This window comes from Arachis hypogaea, chromosome 15 (genome assembly GCF_003086295.3).
Source record: "Arachis hypogaea cultivar Tifrunner chromosome 15, arahy.Tifrunner.gnm2.J5K5, whole genome shotgun sequence".
In the NCBI taxonomy this organism is placed as follows: Eukaryota; Viridiplantae; Streptophyta; class Magnoliopsida; order Fabales; family Fabaceae; genus Arachis; species Arachis hypogaea.
The window spans coordinates 139,798,357-139,820,498 of record NC_092050.1 but is presented as its reverse complement, the minus strand read 5'-3'; the positions used below and the strand labels follow the sequence as shown (position 1 = coordinate 139,820,498).

Below are 22,142 nucleotides of genomic sequence, written 5' to 3'. Positions count from 1 at the left end.
GCTGCTCTGTTAGCCAAAAAGAAAGGTTCGAAATGTTGTTTTTGAGGTCTGGTGGTATGGTTGTTAGTGTAGCTTAAGTATGATCGGCTTTTTTGTTTTTTTGTCAAGTACCTTTACACACACTCCCTTTCATTTTTCAATGGGTTTCATATATCAACTTTTAAGACATAGCTAGAATTTGAACCCGATGCACCTCCTAGCAAGACAAACTTAGGTGCCACAAAACCAAGTCTTGCGGTGCAAGTATGATTGGCTTGTGTTTCAGCTAGCTATGGAGTGGAGAAGGTCTGAGCATTAATTGTTTAGGTTGTGTGGATTGGGCCAAAGTAATGGGACTCTTTTTTAATATTGGAGTATAATTTTTTTTTTGTGGCCTAAGAAATTAGTTAAAGTTGTCTTATATCACCCAAAAATATAAAAAAAGTTGAGAATAAACAAAAAAAAAGGGTTAAGTTTATCATATTGATGTAAATTTATTCAATTAATTTATTCTAATAATGAGTTGTCTTTGAAATATTTTAATTGAGATCACTGTTACATAAATTTTTGAAGGATAGTATTTATGGAGGATTAAACATAGGTTACTGATGAGCTAATTAAAAAAGAACCAAAGAATTTAAAAAAATATATATTTAGTATTTATAATGAGAAAGTGATATGATTATTTCAATTTTATTTATTAGAGTTTTTATAATTCAACTTTTGAAACTTAATAATTAAGTTGATAACTCTATTAGATGTATATACAATCTAAATATCAATTATCAAACTTAAATAGAATTTGTGTTCATTTTTTTAAAATTGTTTAAAACTAGAAATGATATATTTATCTATGAGTAAATAGTCAAAATCGTCCCTAAAAGATGCCATGATTTCCATTTTGGTCCTCGAAAAATAAAGTTAATCGAAATCGTCTCCGAAAGATACACGATTAGCCACGTTAGCCCTTCCGTCAATTGGATGATGACGTGTCACGTTAAGTGCCACGTGGGATATAATGACGTGAGGGCTAATGCCACGTGTCACAAGATGATTGGTTGACGTGTCAGTTCAGTGACACGTGGCACTTGACATGTAAAAAAATTATTTATAATCAAAATAGTCTTTGAAAGTTCAGACGTAAGTCATTTTCATCCCTGAAAAATTAAAAATTAATCAAATTAGTCCTTATATAATTTTTTTTTATTTTTTTTGATAATATTAAATTTAAAATATTTTTTGATACTACTAATTTTAATAGAAATATAGTTGACAATCAAAAAATTAGTAATTGTATCTTTTCGTCTTAAAAATTTTTTCAATAAAATTATCTCTCTCCTTTAATTCTTGTCAAAATCTCTTTTATTCTTTTCTATTCTAAAACATTTTTCTTACATTATTACATTTTGCTGGAATATATATATATATATTGAAATGTATGTATTTATTAACCTAAACAAAATTATATGCTCAAAATCAAAATTTATGTATGTTAATCCAAACAAAATTAATAAAAATTTATACATTTTTTTTTTATTACGGTATTACTTTCATTTGGGTTAGAGTCAAAATATAGTAACGGAAACTTGTATACAAACAATTGCAAGTATACCAACCGATATGATATTTTTTGGATGTAAAAAACTTAATTTTTGAAAATCAACTACTGCCTCTACGTACTGAGGGTAAAATTTATGTATTCCTTTCTTAATAGGGAAAAGGAAAGTAGGTTGGATTATATAGGATCAGTTTGTTAAAGAGAAAACGTGAAATTAGGCACCAACACGAAATTGTTGGTGGGTGAAGTGTCCCAAAATCGTAGATAATATCATCGCTTTTTGGCACTTGAACCTAACTTTCTCTATTCTTGACAGTTGACACAGATTGTTTAAGAGAATCTTGTACCGCATTTGCCTATTATTGAAAAATAATGGTAGGTATTCAACCTTTTTTCGATCAACATTAATTATTTTTTAAAATTATTTTATTTATATTAAATTTTAAATTTTAAATAATAAACTCTTAATCATGCATCTTAAATTACAAATCTTAAATTTAAAATTTAATATTAATTAACTAAAATTTAATTTCCTATACTTTTTCTTAATAAAATCACTAATATTTTTCATATATACATCTCATTATATATATAATATATGGTGGAGACTGCTTATAGTTATAGTAATTATATAAGCCTTGTTAAAATTAAAATAATATTTTTTATATTTTAATAATATTTGTTTTTTTAAATTTAAAAATATTATTAAATAATAAAAAATATTATTTTAATTTTAACAATACCTTTTTAGACACCGTAATTACTATAACTATCATAACATAGACATCATAGTCTACACTTATATATATAATTGAATTACTATGTTATTCTAGTAACTTTCTCTTATCATTTAATTTATGTTAGCTAAATTAGTTCTACATTTATGATAAACTCAACTTAAGTACAAAAGATTTTATCACTATAATAATATTCTTAAAAGAATAAACATTTAAAATTAATTACGTATAAAAGTTTATGTTACTCTAACAAAAATAATTAACTTTTAGATTATTAAATTTGTTAAATGAATCAAATTTTTTAGAATTAAGTACTATATTTTTGCCCCTAAAGTTTAGGTCAAAAATTTTATTTGTCCTCAACATTTTTTTTATATTCAAATTCGTCCTTAACACTTAATTTGATTTTAAAATCATCTTTCGAACAATTATACTCTCACTCTATCATCATCTCCATTAGACCACTCACTCTTTCTTCTTTTAATTCTGTTATTCGTACTCTCACACACATTCAAAAGAAAAAAAAAACCAACGGAGAAAGAGAGAGAGAGTGAATGAGAGGAGGAGAAAGCAGAAGATAGGAAGAAAAAGAAGGCGTCACTATTGACGCAAAGAGAGAGAGAGAGAAGCAAAGAGCGATGAAAGAAGGAAAAGAATCGAAGGAGAGAGAGAGGGTGGGGAGAGCGCGACGACCGACGATGCAATTATTGTCGCTGCCACCATTATAACTCCACCATATCACCCTCACCGCCTCTCCTCTTGTCGCCGTCAAATTTGCTTCTCTGCGAACAGTTTTTTTATTTAAAAAAAAAATATAACATGAATATTGTGTTGTTATTATTAAATTTGAAATATTAAATTGCAATGAATGATGTTGTTGTTGTTCTTGAATTTAAATACTATATTGTTATTGGTAATGGATGATATTGTCGATGATGTTCTTAAATTTGAATAATGTGTGTTGTTGTTGTTATTGATACTCCATTAATTGCTTCTTTGCGGATCTTTTTTCCTCCGTTAATGGTTTTTATGTTCTTTTTCTTTTTTTTAAATTTTATAATTTTTTGTTAGGGGTAATTTGGTCTAGAATTTTAAAATTTAGGTATGAAGAATGATTTTAAAACTAAGTTAATCCTTAAGAACGAATTCGAATCTAAAAAAAAGTTAAGGACAAATAAAATTTTTGGCCTAAATCTTAAGGACTAAAATCGTACTTAACTCAATTTTTTATTTCATTAATAACTTTGTTAACAATATCTTGTTATAATTAATTTTATAAATGACATAATTTTCTTTTGGATTATGAGCGTATTATTTCACTCTTATACTGTGAGAAATTATTTAAAAAAAAAAGATGGAGAACGCAAAAGACAAGACAATAACGCACCTCTTAAGCAAGTGACGATGATGTAGTACATTTCTTGTTGCATTTTTTTTAGAAGGTATCTTTATATTAATTAAGAAAAAATTTTACGATGCTGACGCTACTTTTCAGCATGTTATGCTATCTTTGCGTGTCAACATAAGAGCACGATGCGTGGAGATGGCGCGTGAATGTGAAATAGAGGAGGAGAAGGTGTTCTGTTCTGCTTGTGAGGATAATCATATCATAGTTAGTTTTTTGTAACTAAGTGTTTTGTTAGGGTATCAAACAAATGACGCAGCAAAATATAGAAATAAAAAGTTAAAAATTTATATAAAATATTTTTTTTTGAGAATTACAATTTCTCTCTATCACAAGAAAATTACAATAACACTCTCTCTTAACAAAAAGAGAATACACCTCTCTAAATATAGGAGAAAACTTCTAAAAATAAAAAATCTCTATGTAACTCAATATTACTATTATTCTTGTTAGATGAATTGATTAAACTGAATTAAGAATACTCAATTTATAGATGCACCTCTTTAATGTAAACCATCCTCAATTAAAGGTAAATAATTCTTCGCCTTTTTCTACCATTAAAATTTTATGGCTATAAGTTAGGAATGTTTATATCCTTTCATTTTATTTAGTTTTTACCAAAATAGCTTTACTAATTTTACAATCTCCCACTTAATTAAAGTTAATTTGGTATTAAAAGGATCACGATTTCATGTTACTCATACACTTAATAGATCATAGGAGGATCTGTACCATTCACACTTATCAGTGTTGATTGGCTTTGTCATGCATCTGCTAGGTTATCTTTAATATGAATCTTTTGCATATCCAAACTCCATTCTTCTACTACTTCTCGAACAAAGTGATATTATACTCCAATGTATTTTGTTCTTGAATGAAAGTCAGAATTTCTTACAATGTGCAAGGCACTCTGACAGCCACAATACACAGAAATCTTCTGTTATTTGTGTCCGAGTTCCTCCATCAACTTTTGGATTCAAATAGCTTCCTTGCATTCTTGTGTAGTTGCCATATATTCAACTTCTGTAGTAGATAGAGCTACAACAGTATGTAATTTAGATAGCCAACTCACAGCTCCTCCTGTAAGTATGAACACATATCTTGTATTAGATTTTCATTTATCAAGATCACCTGCAAAGTCTAAATGACATATTTATTGACAATAAATTTCGATCTTCCAAAATATAATGCAATATTCGAGGTCCCTTGGATGTACCTCAGGATCCTCTTAACAGCATTCCAATACTTTTTACCCAGATCTGCGATAAATTGACGTACTACCGCAACTACTTGAGCAATATCTGGCCTTGTATAGATCATGACATACATAAGGCTTCTCACTGCTGATGCATACGGTACTCGAGATATTTCCATCCTCTCTGCTTTACTATTAGGACACATGCTTGAGGATAATTTAAAATTCATAGAAAGTGGAGTTGAAATTGGCTTAGATTCTTGCATGTTGAAGTGTTGCAAGATCTTCTTCAAATAATTCTTTTGCAATAGCCAAATCTTCCTATCCTTTTTGTCTCGGTATATTTGTATCCCTAAAAGTTTATTTGCTAGTCTCAAGTTTTTCATATCAAACTCCCTAGCCAACTGTGCCTTTAATTTTTGGATTTGATCTTTGTTGAGGCTTACCACCAATATCTCATCCACATACAACAGTAGAATGATGAAATCAATATCACCAGACCTCTTGTAATAAGTACAATGATCTGAACTAAGTCTATTGTATCCAAGGCTAATAATGAAAGAATCAAATCTCTTGTGCTAATACCTTGGCATCTGCTTTATACCGTACAGAGATTTAGTTAACTTACAAACAGTCTTTACATCTAATTGCTCTAGATGTAAATAAAATGCAGCACACATAGCCTAAACTACTTTAATAGTAGTTAGTCTCACCATTGGAGAAAATATTTCATTGAAATCAACAACTTCTTTCTGAGCATATCCTTTGACAACCAATCTTGTACGATACCGTTCCACCTGATCATTACTATCTCGCTTCATCTTGTAAACTCATTTGTTACCAATGGCTTTTCGACCTGCTGGGAGTGCAACAAATTTCTAGGTCTGGTTCTTATATATGTAATGCCTCGATTTCCTCTTGCATTGTTGTCATCCACATAGAAGCATCTAGATTGCGCAAAGCCTCCATAAAATTTGTTGGCTTTCCATCTTCTGTCAGAGGATAATATGCATCATAATGAATCAACTCCAATATATGCTTGCTCTGAGCAGTTGATCTACCAAACATCAATTTATGTTGCTTGCTTGTAATGCAGTACTTACAAATAGATAAGTTTAGCGATTTGAGTCCGGTAATGAGATTACGTTCCACAAGAATTTTCAAGCTCGTTCTGACATGTAGTTCAATTTGCGATGCCATGTCATCGTCATTTTTTCTTGACTTGCTAAAGAAACTGATGCTTCTGTAGTTCTGCCTCTTGTAAAGTATCTCTCATATGCATGTATAGATTTGTTATAATTTTTTCTACTTTTATCACCACAAGAGCACCTTTAACAATTTTCAACATCTCACTTTTAATGTGGGTCTTGTAACTAAGTTCATCTAGTTGCCCAATCAACAATAAATTCTTCTTCAAACCTTTCACATGTCTTATCCTTAAAGTGAACGAATAGAATCATCAAACATTTATATTTTGACAATACCATTCTAACACTTTATAAGGTGTGATCATTTTTCATGAATACAAATCTTTTCACGACTCGTTCATATGTACAAAACCAATCACGATGAGGAGTCATGTGCTAAATTGCTCCCGAATCAATAATCCAAGCATCAGTGAGTTATTTGCTACCTTTAAAACCAATTGTTGCTTCGCCATACATGATTTCTCCATCATTAGAGGTACTCGCAACACATCCTTGAAAACTTTATCCTTCTGAAACCTTCTCTATACTCTACTTATTCCGACAATCTCTCTTAAAATGTCCTCTCTTCTAAAACCTTTTTTAGTATTTGGATTACTTCTTTTCTTGTGATTTTGGTCTATTTTGGCTCCCACTCGGACCACGCTCTATTGATCTTTCTCTTATCATCAACATTGCCTCTGCTTGCTTTGAACTCTCTAATCTATGTTTGTTATTTTGGCACATGAATTCTTCTTTAAGAATCGGAGTAGCCATATCATTAAAGGAAAGATAATATGTCAAAATATTGTTAGTTAAGTTAATGATGAGTTGATTATATGAATTTGGTAAACTTTGAAGTAGAATATCTACACGTTTGTTTTCTGCTATGTTATAATCCAACGAGGAGAGTTGGAAAAATAACGCATTTAGATTGTTGATGTGATCTGTTGTCCATGTAGATTCACTCATTCGAAAAGTATAAAGTCTTCTCTTTAAGAATATCTTGTTGTGAAGTGACTTGACTTTATATAATTTGGTGAGAGCATCTCAAATTTTTTTGTTGTTGTCTTTTTCTCTACTACACTAGACAAGACTGAATCACCTAGTGCCATGTGTAAGTTTGAAATGACATTGTCATCTATTTTCTTCCGTTTTTCATCTATAATTCCAATAGGTCTACCTTCAATTGCTGCCATGTAATTGTCTTTTTTCTCAAAATTGCTTTTATTTTCAATTTCCATAAAAAAAATTACTCCCACTAAATTTTAAATTACATACTTTGTTGCCATTTTTTAATATGTGGTAACTCGCAACAGAAAAAAAAATTATTAATGAGCAACTTTTGGCTCTGATACCATTGTTAGGTACCAGACAAATGACGCAACAAAATATATAAACGAAAAATTAAAAATTTATATAAAATAATTATTTTTGGGAATCATAACTTTTCTCTATCACAACGAGATTACAATAACATTCTCTCTTAATAAAAATAGTAGACCTCTCTAAATATAGGAAAAAACTTCTAAAAAAATATTTTTTATGTAACTCAGTGTTACTATTATTTTTATTGGATGAATTGATTAAACTGAATTAAGAAGTTTCTATTTATAGATGCACTTCTTTAATGTAAATCATTCATTAATTACAGGTAAATAATTTTTTTCCTTTTTGTACCATTAAAATTCTATAGTTATAAGTTAAAAATGTTTGTATCCTTTCATTTTATTTAGCTTTTTACTAAAATAACTTTACTAATTTTACATGTTTAAAAAGTGATGTATTGGATCATTTATTCGTGAACTTTTCGAGATTTTTTGTTTCTAAATACATTATTTTGACGAAAAACTATTAATTATTTACAAACATCAATTAGTGTCATAACAAAAAGCGATTTTTTCTCACAACAATACATTTGGAAACAATGCATTTCAAAGAGCTCACAAATAAACGGTCCAATACCCCACTACTTTAAACATTTAATTACAAAACTAACTATGATATGATTATTCTAACAGGCAGAATGGGACACTCCTCCTTCTCCGTCTCTAGGTGTCGTACTCTCATGTTGACACGCAAAGATAGCATAACATGCTGAAAAGTGGCGTCAGCATCATAAAATTCTCCTTAATTAAGTATGAAATGCATTTTTTTCTTAAATACAGATAGAGCTAAAACTTTTTTTAAATGAATTATATGTGTGTGTAATATGCTGAAAAGTGGCGTCAACACTATAAAATTCTCTTTAATTGAGTATGAAATACATTTTTTTTTAAATACAGATAGAATTAAAATTCTTTTTAAATGAGTTATATATGTGTGTGTAACATGTTGAAAAGCGGTATCAACACCATAAAATTTTTCTTAATTGAGTATGAAATGTATTTTTCTCTTAATATAAATAGAACTAAAACTCTTTTTAAATAAGTTATGTGTGTGTGAAATGTTTGAGGACTAAAACTTGAAAGATATAAGTTGTTATAATTTGTCTTTTTTAACTTTTGTTTGTTTTTATTAATTAATGCTAGAATAAAAGTATAATATTAGATGTAATAAATATATAAAATTAGAAATATTAAATTAAATAAAATAATTTTAAATGATTATATTATCCTTAGCAATTAGCATTACTCATATATATTTCCTCTTTATTATCTTGGATTAGCATTGTGACTAACTTTATATCTTAGCAATAAATGAATGAATGAATGAAACATGCATTAGGTAACAAGGTATTATGTTAGCTATAAAAGTGTAGATGCTAAATAGTTGCCCCGCGAAATAAATAACATTAGGTGGTAGCTTAGTAGTATTATCATAGGAACATTATGGAAATCCAAAAGTGCAATGGCAGAGGAGATTAGGTTGCAATGTATTAATCTGGCATGAATGGAAAGAAATCAAGGTCTTTATTGTTTATGCTTCTATGCTTATCCAAAAGACCCTTCTTGGTAGTTCTGCGTTAGATGTACCATACATGTGTAATAATATGTAAGTTTGAAAAATATTTTTTTAAAAAATCAATAATCAGTTAATTTTGTGTTTTATTCTGTTCTTTTCTATTTATTTTTTTTTCTTTTTTTTCACTATAAAAAATTATTGTTGTTGTTCTTAACTACTTAGTCGTCCTGTGATTTATGTTTAATGTAAATTAACTTTTTGTAAGGTTGAATTAACTAATTTATATAATACTGTTAAGATTCTTGTTGATGCTATATAAGATTATTTTTAAATTAACTAATTTATATAATATAGAATCAACAATTCATTTTCTATTGGAAAAAAAGACTCTATATTGTTCTGAACTAGAATAGTGTAGATGCTAGGCATTGAACATTGAAAATGGAATGCTATCATGGTGAAATGGGAAAAATGAGAAGCTAAGAGACCTCAACTTGGTGAAAATTATGTCCCCAAGTGGCAGTTTTGAAACCACTTGTGACTTGACTGCCACATAAAAGTAACAAACATTCTCATCATTAAACTTGCACAAATATTTGACATATTCACTTATTCTGAGTCATATATATACGAATTCACTGCTTTTCTTTTTAGATGAATGTGTTAATGTTAAGAATTACTGCCATCTTTTTGATGCCGTAAAATTGATATGCATTTTGTAAATCACTTATGACAGCTGATAAAAATTGTTGCAAAACTATTTTTTATGTTGCGATAATTATTTCAGCGATTAATTTAAATCGCCTATCCGTTTGTCAACGGCCTATCTTTTGATGGATATTTAACCGCTGTAATATGTTTAGCGGCGATCGAAAACTGCCGCAATATTACCTCAAAACCGCCGCACTCTATCGATAGTGTTGTTAATTAAAATGTTATCATTAGTTATTAAAATGTTATCATTACTTATTAACGGGTATTTAAACAACGGAAAAATTGACAATTAATTAAATTTTATCATTACTTATTAGGCATTTCTTTGTAACCAAGCTAGGTTGCTGTGCTCATTATTTCTATATTTATATTCCTAACTTTAGGAATAACTTAAAAGAGCTTCAACCTTGCTGTTCCATAAAGACATGTACACATCGAGTTAGGATCCAAATTCGTATTTCCTTCAGCGATCAGATGATTGTTTTTCAGACCAAACAATAATCAATGAACTCAAATCCAAGGTTTTCTTCATTTAAATAAAAAATTCTTTATTTATCAATTTAAATCGGGATACAAAAATTTATCAATTTGTATATCTAGTTTTATTTTTGCAGTTATTTGGTGATTGTATCAGCAAAAAAGAAAAATTAATTTTTTATTTTTGCACATACTACTAACAAAAATGGATCAATTTTTCTCTCTCACATTTTTTCAATTATTGCGAGTAAAAATGACAAAAAAAATGAGAGAGAAAATCTCTTCTTTCTAGTTTTTTCTATCTTAAATCTTTTTTTTTTAATCTTCGATCGTAGTAATTGAAAAAATATAAAAAAAAAATTGATCCATTTTTGTTGATAATATGTACAAAAATAAAAAAATTAATTTTTTTTTATTTTTGTTGATACAATCATAAAAAATTATACAAATATAAATTTTACAGTCTTTGACTACTAAAATAAAATTAAATACATAAATTAATAAATTTTTATATCTCGATTTAAATTGATGAATAATTTTTTATTTAAATATATAAAAAAAAGTCAAATCCAAAGTGGGTAATGAAAAGAAAGCATATCTCATGTTTCACATCAAGTCCACATACTATATGTCTTCTGGAACCCAAGTTAGGTATCAAAATAAAGAGAAATAACAAAAAAATAAAAATAAAAAAATAAAACATTATCCTATTAAATGGCAGAATCGGCTATATGAATTAAATAATGTTATTGTGTCATATTTGTATTGAGATCATTTATAAGTAGATTTTTTTTACCACATCATGTATAATTTTTGTGGATTTTTTTATATTTTTTCCATCTATTTATCTTTTATCTGAGTCATTTTTTAATTCTATTATTTTTTTCAAATATTTAAACTACTTCAGATGAAACTCTACTACTAGAATTAAGAAAAATATTTTGATAAATTTTTTTATACATTAAATCTGTATATGCTTATTTTTAGAGAACTAGATCTATATAATATAAATTTTACATTTAATCTAATAATTAAAAGAACATATTAAGTATTTATTAGTATTGCAAGTGTGAGGAGTGTTAAAGTTAATTCCACATAAAAAAAAGTAAGGAAAAGTGGAGAGTTTATAAGATAAGAGACCCATTAACTTTTGAATATGGTGTCTTCCCATCTTATGTTATCTCACTTGATTCTTCCCCATACAGTTGGCCCAACAGTAGTAACTAATAATTATATAAATTAATAATAATGTTATTTTTAGTTTTGATAATGTCACTTTACACGTGACACAAATTTGTAAAAAAAATGTATCAAAATATTAACTAACGATAATAATATTCACTCGCTAAAATCGAATATAAATAATATAACTCCAAATTAAACTACTTATTTGATAAGTGGGGTTCTTGACTTTTTGTATACGCACTTTGTAATTGACAAATCATAAACCAAACTAATTAATCATCATCATGAACTAATTAATCATCATGTTTTTTCTGTTCACCCCTTTACGTCAATAGGGAGAATCCCAAGCACATCAAAACATGTAAGCCCACCAGGCAACTACAATGTACCTTCTAGAATTTAAGACACATATACATGTGTTATACCCTCACTTGTACCAAAAACTTACCTTGATAAGGCGAGATATATAAATATTTATATTATCAAAAAATATATACATATAATTATTTATATTTTTAACATATTTTTTTAAATAAAAAATTCTTTTAATTTTATTTAAATTTTGCATAATTTTTTTTTTGCCTTATGCTAATATTTTTTTTAAAGTTCAATAAAAATCAAATTTTTTATTATAAAAATTTTAATATTATATAATAATATTATTTATTCTAAAAATTTAAATTAATAAAAAAATATATAAATATTTTTATCTGTAACAACATGCATTAGTTATTGATTCATAATCTCTCTCTTTTGGACCTTGAAATTCTTGATAATCTTATTATATATGTGGAGCAAATAGAAAATATACACTTAAATTTGTATTCAACTAATTATCCATCTAAAAATGAACCAAAGAAAGCAACTACCATAAAGGATTTGAAAGTAGCTAGTGGTTAAATCCATTATAGCTACGACTCCCACGCACACAACATTATCCACCGTTCATGCATTTGCCTTCAACCTAAGACTGCTATCTCAATTTTAGTCTAAAGTATATATCTTAGTTATCGAAATAAATCGATAATCAATAAATTACAATAAGTTAATTCGTTCATAATTAAATAATTATATAAAAATTTATTTTATTTTTTATTTTTATAATAAATATCCTTTTTTTATATTTAATAATTATTTTTTAATTTTAATAACTCATCAGTTAATTTATATTTACTATATTCTTTAATTAAGTACTTATAGAAAAATATAAAAATAATAATCATAGAAATAAAAAATATATGGTAATTAACAAAATATTTTTTAAAATTTGTAAATATATATAATTTAATTTTATTTATATAATACATGTAATAAAAAAATATGTATAAAAAATAATATTTTTTTAATTTAATCGAATTTGACTGATCAGATTAAACCGATTTTAAACGAATTTTATCGAATTTTACTGGATTAATTATTTAACTAATTCGAATAATAACCCAATCCAAATTAATAACCAATTAAGTGACCGGATTTTTGGTGCGATCGACTGGATCGAGTCGGACCAGATTTGATAACTATGCCATATATCATTAGTATTTATTCTATTTGATTTACAATATTTGTCATTTAAAATAAATAATGTGCCATTTTACATCGTGCATGGTGCAATTTATTAATATTTTTTATATATCTTTCACGCAATATTAAATATAATACAAAAATTCACAGTATAAATTAGTTATTAAATAAAAATATTTTGATGAACAATTTTATATAAAATTAATTTTTTATTTCAAATTTATAATTATAATACAAATAAATAAAATTAAATGACAAATACTGCTAACGGAATAAAAAGGAGTAAAATTTATTAGACCTCTACAAATCAATTAAGTATTGGCTGTGTTAGGACTTAGGAATAATGAGATAAGTTAGATATAGGTAGTTTGTTATTAGTGTTATTCAGCTATATTAATATTAGTTATTCAGCGATAGTAACATCATATGTATATATAGTTATAGTCCTTCTCTTATTAGTGAAGTACACAAGAATTATATATAGGAAAAGTATAGGTAAATAATGAAAATATTAAACAATGTAAATAATAGATATATCGGATGTTTATTTTATTAGTGTACAGATGGTTATTTTAATATTAAAATTTAGAGAGTTAATTTGGAGGTGTAATGTGTTTTTATTTGATTAGTGATTGTTCATATTATTCAACAAAATTATTGTCTCCTAGCATTCTCCTTATATATATATATATATATATATACAATCAATTATAAGGTAAAATTGTCACACTACTATTTTTAACCATAGAATTCGAACTTATTAATGCATTATTTAAGAAAACAAGCCAGAATTAGTTGAAGCAACATAATTATTATACCAATAGTATGTCATGTGTATATAAAAAATTAATTATTAATTAATCGCTGTGTATTTTTTTTTGGTGACTATTAATCGCTGTGTATAAAAATACGGATTTAGTCTTTTATAAAAAAAATTATTATACATTTATAAATAAATTTAATTATACGTCTATTGTAAGTTTAATTATTCTATTATGATATGTTTAATTATTTTAGTGAGTAAATAAAAAATACATAAACCAATATGCAAATACATGATATAGAACGCATGTGAAACATTATTGTTATTTTTGTCTCAAACCCATAGGAATCTAAATACTAAAGCTATAGAATTTTAGTACAAAAAAAGTTTACCTACCTATATATATCCTTAGTGGAAACTTCATCGGAGAGCCAAAGCTTCAAAAAAAAAGAGGGTATTAATTCCTAATTTTCATTACCCAGTTATGACTTATGTCTGATTTTGGTTCTTTATCTTCCTTGTTGGTGTTCACATTTCTTTCAGAGCAGTTATGATGTAAATGTAGATTACGTCTCTTCATCACGTCTTCTTTGTAGCTACCCTACACGTTCATTGTTTCTGGATTCTCTTTCCATAACTCAATTTAGGCAAACTTTTATTAGAAGCTAAATAAAATCAAATTTATTAGGTATATATCTATACATTATCACTTGGAAAATTTTATAGATAATTGGATATATAATCTGGCCTCTCTTACATTGCTCACTTTTATAAGAGGATTAATTTTTTAGTTAGACTCACTAAAAAATTAATCCTCTTATTATTAATTAACTCTCTACTTTCATTTTTATTTTTCACAAATAATTACTCAGTTAACAAATTAAATTAATATAATATTAATTTTATTTTTCTATTCATACCCTTAAATCAATAAATGAGTGAGAACAAGTTAGTAAAATAATTTAAAAATGAGCTGATTATTGATATTAAAAATAATTTTATAAAGTTTATTTTAACTTGTATAACTCTAATATATGTTAATCATATTCTTATCCATGCTAACTAATTATTTAAAATTTGATAATTAATTAAAAATAAAGTGAGTATTCACTTGGACTAATTATGAGATGATATTACTATCCAAATTTATAGGTATCTGACCCGTACTTATCTAATCGAGGCTGACAATTATCTGATCTGGTACGGGATAGATTTTTGGTGGAACAGGATCTTCAGCAAGGAGGATGGAGTTGAATTTAGAGAATATTCGTCTCTACTCGTCCCGATATTTATATGATATATATAATATATGTAAAATTAATAAAATTATTAATAATAATATTGTTTGATAATGTATTATTCTTAAACTCTTAGTTTTAATTTATATTATGTATGTGATCATTGTTATATAAATTTTTTAAATTTAATTTTGTTTGTTGAATTTTAAAAAGTATAGGAATTGAATGAGTAGGAACGAGAGGAATACCTATAAAGACGAATTAGTTTTTTATTGCTCATAAACAAGGACAAAAACGAATTTTATATTGATTTTTGTAGAATAGATAGAGTTTAATAGGGAGAAAATTCGCCCATTGTCACCCCGATATAATTATCTTATAGATGTTTATGTTTTTCTTTAGTGCTTTTAAAGTTTTTCTTTTCCCAAAAAAAAAAAAACTTCTAGATGTTTATAATTATCTCAATAAATTAAATGATTTTATTAGGAAATTTATTTTTCAAATTTTCTGTTATACTCAATAAATTTTAAGATTAATATTTCAGATGTTAAAGTATCAAAATGAGCGACTATAAATGCTTTCATTTTCTCTTAATTATGGACTTTTTTTTTCAAAAATATTACATATACATTCAAAGAATCAGTTTTTAAGTATTTGTATATAAATATATGTGTTATTTTAACTCATTTTAAATATATATTTTAACATATATTATATATGAATAATTAATTTATATTAGTAGCTGAATTTTAATATATATGTAGCATTTTTTTCCCCAAAATAATGTCATCCTCTTTAATTTTTTTTTGTTTTTCCCATAATTTAATGTTTCATTTATTCTCTTTTAAAAAAAAAATATGTTTAAATTATTTTTTAATAAATTTTTACTCTTACATAGCTCATTTTTAGTTAGACTCATTATATAAAAATTAATCCTCTTATTATTAATTAACGCTCTACTTTTATTTTTATTTTCCACAAATAATTACTCAGTTAACAAATTAAACTAATATGATATTAATTTTATTTTTCTATTCATACCCTTAAATCAATAAATGAGAGAGAACAAGTTAGTAAAATAATTTAAAAATTAAGTGATTATTGATATTAAAAATAATTTTATAAGTTTATTTTAATTTGTATAATTCTAGTATATGTTAATCATATTCTTATCCAAGCTAACTAATTATTTAAAATTTGACAATTAATTAAAAATGAAGTGAGCAACCACTTGAGCTAATTATGAGGTGATATTACTATCCAAATTCATAAGTATTTAATCCGCTCTTATTCAATCGGAATGAACAATTATCTGATTCAAATATGGGGTAAATTTTGGCAGGGCAGAATTTTAGACAAAGAAAATAAAGTTGGGTTTAAAAAATATACGTCTCTACTTAAGGACAAATATGGCAGTAAATGACATCATCATAAGGATAAAAAATCTTTGATGGACTAGTGCATCACCTTATTGTTCACAATTCTCTAGTGTGTATTATTATTAGCATGACTCTCTTAATAGAAATTTAGGACAACTTATCTTTCTAATACGGGAAGATATATTGTCAACACCAGCTATTCCTGCTGTGATAAGGAAGCAGAAGGTAAGCCAATCTAATTAACCCCTTTTTATCTTAGTCCTGGTGCGTTGGGTTATTTTTTGTTGTATAATATGTAATGATTCCTATTTATTGATTGATTTATTATGTTTGTAGACTGATTTGAGGTTCCAGAACCATGCTGTCCTTGCTTTCCACAAAGCTGCTGAAGCCTACTTGGTTGGTTTGTTTGAGGACACCAACTTGTGTGCCATCCATGCCAAGAGGTCACCATAATGCCCAAAGACATTCAACTTGCTCGCCGCATCCGTGGTGAACATGCTTAGGCTGATTGATTTCATGCTTCTTGATCGCTTCGGAATACACCTTGTGTTACTAGTTTAGTATTGTTCAAGTTTCCTATGCCATTGTATAGTTCTTGACAACCTTTTAGGTTTCAATTGATGTCTTTAGAATGATTATTTTGGTTATGGTACAGTAGATCATAGAAAGATACTACAAATGGAATGATTTGATTACTGGTGTAAGACAGTTTATTTTGGATTTAGCTCTTAATAATTAATATTAACTTTGATACAATTCTGAATGTGTTGGGTATTTGATATGTGAACTTCAGTAGAATTTCTTTCTCAACATGACAGCAATGATAGAGCTTTGTGATTTAACGGCCGTATCTCTTGTTATTGCCACGCTTTAAAAGCGTGGCCGTATCTATCCCTATTGACACGCTTTAAAAGCGTGGCCGTATCTCCTCCTATTGCCACGCTTCCAAAGCGTAGCTGTATCTCCTTCTATTGCCACGCTTTAAAAGCGTGGCCGTATCTTTCACATACGGCCACGCTTTAAAAGCGTGGCCATATCTTCCACCTATGGCCACGCTTTTAAACGTGACAATCTATAAAAAGCGTGGCAAAAAAAAGCGTGGCGATAGGTTTGAAAAAGCGTGGCGACAGAGCAACCGCCACCCTTGTAGAGGCCACCCTTTCAAAAGCGTAGCGATAGCTGAAAAAGCGTGGCGAAAAGCTATCGCCACGCTTTTTTCAGCTTTTCGCCACGCTTTAAAAGCGTGGCAATAGACATATTTTCTTGTAGTGCTTGTTCTGATATATATAAATTATTAATAATATTATTAATAAAATTATTAATAATATTATTTGATATTGTATTATTCTTAAATTTTTAGTTTTAATTTATGTTATGTATGTGATTATAGTTATATAAATTTTTAAAATTTGATTTTTTTGTTGGGTTAATTATAGAAATGGATAATAATGAGACAAATATCTATAGAGACAAATTAGTTTTTTATTACCTACAAATAAGGACGAAGCGAGTTTTATATTCATTTTTGTAGAAAAACAAAGTTGAATAAAGAGAAAATTCGTCCATTGCCACCCCTATCTAAGTATTTTATAGATATTTATATTTTTTTAGCGCCTTTATTTAAAGTCTTTCTTTCCCAAAAAAAAGCTTCTAGATATTTATAATTTCCTCAATAAATTAAATGATTTTATTAGAGAATTTATTTTTTAGATTTTCAGTTATACTTAGTAAATTTTAAGATAAATATTTTAGATATTAAACTATCTAAGCAAGTGATTATAAATGCCTTCGTTCTCTCTTAATTATGGACTTTTTTTTTTAAATATTACATACATATATTATTGTTTTAACTTATTTTTAATATATAGTTTATAACATGTATTATATATGAATAATTGGATAAAATACATGCATAAATCAAACACATATTAATATTATATGAAAATCTCAAAATAAATAACATTATATGTATGTCTTCATGCATATATTTATATAAATCGAATTCATTGAATTCGAATTAGGTCTTCTAGTACTAAATCAAATTAAATAGATTCAAATTAATAGTGTTTTATATCTACATAAATCGAATTCATTGAATTCGAATTAGCTATTATAGTGCTAATTCGAATCTAGTAGATTCGATTTACTATTAATACATTAAAAAAATATATAAATCGAATCTAGTTAATTCGATTTACTACTGCACAACATATATATAATAAATCGAATAGCTTGATTCGACTCATTACCTGATTGTTGACATTTATTATTATTAATCTTAAAACATAAATGTCAATAAAAAAATACCTCCATTTGGGTTCAAATAAAATATCAAAAAAATTAAAATAAATAAGAATAGAAATTTAACTTTTATGTTTTAGTTCAAATTCTAGAAAATCTATGTAACACCCTCACTATCAGAAGTTACCTTCCGACTGCGCTACTCTGATAGCAAGAAGTATTACGACTACTTTACATACTAAATACTAGAATAGGAGCCTGTGACTCGATACTGTATCGCTGATTTCTTTGAAAACCGGAAATAAATACTTTATTTTAAGAAAAATACAAGCAAGCATAGATTTATATACAAGACTCCTTACATAATAACTCAATATAATATACGTATAAAACATACAATTCCTATCCCTCTTACAAACTTGTAATAACAAAGACGAGGGGAGAAAATAATCTAATTAATACAACAACATATAAACCAAACGTAGTGTAACTCTTCTTAATGCTTCTTCATCTGGTTCCTGAAAAGGTAAAGCTGTAGGGGGTGAGAACCTAACCACATGGTCTCACCACGGAGTTTCAAAGTTGTCATAAGAAGATATTCAATAAGAAAACTGTTTTCAAATTCAGTGATTATCATTGCCTTATGAATCCTTTTAAAATCCAACAGCTAATCGTTCAAAACCTTTTCAAAGAAACAATGTTTAATATTTTCAGAAATCCAAAGTCTTTCTTTTCTCATAAGCAAATCTCAATCAGAAACTAACCACGCAATCAAACAACACAATCATTAATTCAGCACCCAAGTCCATTCTCAAATGTAACACGCCAGGACAAACACAGGCAAGACAGACAAGGAAAGCACAAGTAGGAAGCAGTTACAACAAATAGTTCAAGTAGCAGTTAAGAACAGTTTAGCAATTAGGCAAACCAAAACAAGTTCAAACCCAAGCAAAGCATACAGATGCATATAATGCATGCCTGTCCTATGGCTGATGAGGCTCATCTGTCGGTTATCCAGCCAACCCGACAAGTCTGAACTGTCCTTAGACTGTCTCCTGACGTGCATCCCCAAGAGTCTATGCATAGCTTTTTCTCAAATAATCAATATTGCTCAATGGAGGTAACATTTTCGGGAATTTATATAGTGCCCGGTCACACTTATGTCATAGGGTCAATAGAGTATCGAGTTTACAACCTGGTACACGTGGTGGCAAGCCACGGCACTTAATCCAGGGAACCTCGTATCTCAGATATTTCAAATTCATAAGCCATATGAATAATTCAAAGATCATATCTGAACATTCTCAACATTCTCAACATCATAATCATTCATCAATCCAAATCTCATTTCTAAATTCATTCAAATACCATATTTCAGAGAAAATTCTCAATCATCCTTCTTTCCATTCCGTTCACTAACAATTCCCAATCCAAAACATAACTCTTCCTTTGATAAATGAGGTAGTTTTAAATCATATAATACTTAAACCTTTTTAAAATAACTATTTTCAATGAAACTCCTAATTTTATAAAATTTCGGCAGCATCTCCTTTAAAACTCGGATACTGCCACCCTTTTCGGGTCCCATCCAAACATTTCTCAAACCATTTCCAAATCTCAATCACTTTCCAAAATTCAACCAATTCCACTATCAAATTATTTTCAAACTAGACCAATTCCAATAATAAAACTCTTTTTAAAGTCAAACCAGCTCAAGTATTAAATCATTTATAAAATCAGACCGACTCAAAATCAAACTGCTCTAACTTCAAACCAAGAAAAACCACTTTTCCTAATAATCAAGTAAATAACTTTTCAAATCCACTTCTTATCAACAACCGTACTTCACTCAAGCAATCAAGCACCCAATAATCCAGTTCAACAAACCATCACATCCACAAGACAAATATAATCACAGAAATATATCTTTTTGCATCAATATCTATTTATCACAACTCTGTAATGTAAAATAGATTTTAAGAAAAAATCCTACCTCAATTATTCGCAATCCGCATAATTAAACGCGTTGAATCCTTTTTTTGTTAATTTCAGTAGAGGCAGCAACTCTAATAGCTCGTTAGTACCATTAACACTGTCACCTATGATAATTCCATCAGCAAACAGGGAAGGCAGAACAGTAGTGTTAAACAGAAACATAGATTTTTCTTACTCAGAATAGAAAAAGTCTAAGAAACCAAAATGGAAGCAGAGTAAGGGTTGAGGAGTTACATATTCAGAAATAGCAGAATTGCGATTGAAACTAGAAAAAGGCAGTGCTAATTTGAAGACAAGAACAGAGGAGGCTGTGGTGGATCCTTCTGATGGCAGCTTGGATGGCGGCAAAGAGACTCACAGTGACCGTATAACCTGGCACAGACAATCTCAGCAACAACTCTCACGGTAAAGGTAAACTTAACGGATAAAGAAACTGAAGCAGGATTAGGGCTTACCAACAGAGGATTCAGAGAGGCGGCGGTTTTCGGCAGCAGAGGCGGCGGTGGGGCAGCCGCAGCTCCGGTGACGCTCCGACGTGGTGCTTACATCGAAAGCAGAGGCAACCACCAGCCACGGCGCCAACTAGGAACGGCCTTGCGTGGCGGTGCACAGTCCGACGATGGCTCGGCAGTGGCGAGGAGTGGTGACGGCATGAACGGCGATGAAGGTGGCTGGCTTCAACGACGACGATTTCCCTCAGCGGCGGTTCAGACGAGGACGGCGCCAGAGATCTCCCTCTCACACGTTGTCTCTCTTCTCAGCGACAGAATAGCTCCCTCACTCTTGCTTTCTCTCCTTCCTCGACGGCGGTTCGGGGACAAATCGGTGGCAAGCTAGATGCGGCGAGATGGTGACGCAGCGGGACACGAGCGGCGGTGGCGGGACCCAGTGGCGCCGGCGCAACCTTCCTCTTCTCTTCTTCCCCCTCGTTTCTCTCTTTCTCTCTGCCATCCCTTTTCCCTCTCTTTTTCTTTCCTTTACTGCTGCTGCTTTGTCTTAGGTTAGGTTAAGAAGGAAGAAAGGGTAAATGGCGGCTAATTTAGGGGAATTAGGGTTAGGGTTGTGTTTTGGGGATTTAAGGTTTAGGTAAAATATTAATTAAAACTAAACTTAATCCAATAATAATATCTATAAAAATACTATTTAATTATCAATTTAAAATTTATTTTCAAATAAATACTCCAATTCAATAATTAGAGATAATAAAAATCAATTTCCTTTATAATCATGAAATAAAGTTAAAAACCTAATTATTCGACCTAAAGCATATAAAATTCTTATTATTTTTCAATTACTAAAGTTTTAAATTATAAATAAAAAATTGCTTAACTTATATATAAAATCTCTTAAAATATAATTTTAACTAAATATAATAAATCATAAACAAATTTATTATTTAATTTTGTAAAAATTCAGGATCTTACAATCTATATTTGCATAAACTTATGAATTTAAAACGGAATAATAAACGATTTCTAAAAATTTATTAAAAAAATCCTTTGACTCATTTAGCATATCAAGAATCATTGATATTGAAAAAGTTAATATAAAGTATAACTCTCCAAGGTGCCATATGAATTAAAACTTGAATTTTTTTAGAGAAAGAAATAACAGATAGTTATACATTATAAAATGACCAACTATATTTAAAACAATATGTAACT

The 22,142-nt window shown here is 28.3% G+C and overlaps 2 long non-coding RNA genes across 2 annotated transcripts; one reads left to right on the top strand and one right to left on the bottom strand.

The window, feature by feature from the left end:
• Positions 1–16,326: 16,326 nt before the first annotated feature.
• Positions 16,327–16,998, top strand: LOC112747192 (uncharacterized). The gene is made up of 2 exons (XR_003174826.2): positions 16,327–16,464; positions 16,576–16,998. It is a non-coding gene; the product is annotated as an uncharacterized lncRNA (long non-coding RNA).
• A 1,768-nt stretch (positions 16,999–18,766) lies between these two features.
• On the bottom strand, positions 18,767–21,537 carry LOC114925429 (uncharacterized). Its single transcript, XR_003814535.2, has 4 exons — positions 20,934–21,537; positions 20,713–20,850; positions 20,477–20,582; positions 18,767–19,001 (listed from the first exon to the last, which is right to left on the bottom strand). It is a non-coding gene; the product is annotated as an uncharacterized lncRNA (long non-coding RNA).
• Between the last annotated feature and the right edge of the window lie 605 nt (positions 21,538–22,142).